The sequence below is a fragment of the Platalea leucorodia genome (assembly GCF_965183815.1).
Source record: "Platalea leucorodia genome assembly, chromosome: 1".
In the NCBI taxonomy this organism is placed as follows: Eukaryota; Metazoa; Chordata; class Aves; order Pelecaniformes; family Threskiornithidae; genus Platalea; species Platalea leucorodia.
In genome coordinates this window covers 159,716,454-159,716,657 of record NC_138823.1, presented here as the reverse complement: position 1 = coordinate 159,716,657, position 204 = coordinate 159,716,454, and positions in this window count along the sequence as shown.

The following is a 204-nucleotide window of genomic DNA, read 5'->3' as shown; positions in this document are numbered from 1 at the left end:
TGCCCCTGCGGGCAGGCACAGCCCCGCCGGCCGAGTCCCGCACCCCGCTCCCGGCGCCCGGCGGGGGTCCCCGGCCCCGCGCTGCCGCCGCCCTGCGGCCCCCGCCCGCCCAGCGCCTGCGGCCCCGCCGCTTGCATGGGCACACGGGGGTTGGCAACAGCCGGAGGGAGCGGGGGAGCAGGGAGTGAGGGAAGTGCGGAAAGG